The sequence below is a fragment of the Dipodomys spectabilis genome, unplaced genomic scaffold (assembly GCF_019054845.1).
Source record: "Dipodomys spectabilis isolate Male_0828 unplaced genomic scaffold, ASM1905484v1 ptg000092l, whole genome shotgun sequence".
NCBI classification, from domain to species: domain Eukaryota; kingdom Metazoa; phylum Chordata; class Mammalia; order Rodentia; family Heteromyidae; genus Dipodomys; species Dipodomys spectabilis.
In genome coordinates, this window is record NW_024870769.1 from 2,580,110 (window position 1) to 2,581,075 (window position 966).

General features: G+C 38.5%; 1 non-coding gene across 1 annotated transcript; it reads left to right on the forward strand.

The window, feature by feature from the left end:
• The first annotated feature begins 467 nt into the window (after window positions 1–467).
• LOC122112240 lies at window positions 468–574 on the forward strand. The gene has a single exon (XR_006148135.1). It is a non-coding gene; the product is annotated as a U6 spliceosomal RNA (small nuclear RNA).
• The last annotated feature ends 392 nt before the right edge of the window (window positions 575–966 follow it).

A 966-nucleotide genomic window follows, 5' to 3' on the forward strand; every position in this document is an offset into this window, starting at 1 on the left:
TGCAATGGGCTGTGACCACATTATCAGGCACAATCTTGATCTGCCAGACAGGCACTCAACACTGTTGATCAAATCATTGAAGGGGAAAGATCATGAGAAATTAACTTTTGTAACCAGTTAAGATAAATTTGCAGGTGATTCCTTTTTTCCTTTCTGTATCATAAAACAAATGTAATAAATTAAAAGTAATTTAAACTATTCATCATTCAATTTTGACAAATGAAATCCACCCCACCCCCCCAGTCCTAAAGGCCTAAGCACTATCTCTGAGCATTCTCCCACAAGTTTAGCACTGTACAACTTGAGCTCTACTTCTAGCTTTTTGTTGGTTAATTGGAGATAAGAGTCTCACAGCTATCTTTGAACTACTCAGCTCAGTCTCCGAAGTAGCTTGAACAGGCATGAGCTACTGCTGTCCAGCTAGCAAATGAGATTCATTTTTGTACTCTCTTTAAGATTTTGTTTGTGTGTTCGCTTCGGCAGCACATATACTAAAATTGGAACGATACAGAGAAGATTAGCATGGCCCCTGCGCAAGGAGGACATGCAAATTCGTGAAGCGTTCCATATTTTTATGAGAGCTATTCAGTGATGGAGAGCTATGCCTTAGGAACAACTGCCAGATCCACAGAAAAGATTCACTGCTTCTACAGATGGTTATGCCCTGTCAAATTTACTAAACCTTGGGGGGCAGGAGAGATGGGGGGGAAAGACTAGTGAGTTTATGTATATCCTGTTCCTTGTTGTACCTATGTAGGACTTCTGAGTTGTATAGTAAAGATTTTCACTTATAAAACTTCTTCTCACTGTCCAAAAACAAAAAAACAAAAAAAAGATTTTGTTTGTATTTGCTTACTTTAATAACTTGTTATGACATGTTATGTAAGGTTTTGAATTGGTAAGTGTGTTAGTCAGCTTTCTGTCATCCTGACACAATAGCTCACGTAAATGGCTCAAGAGAGGAAG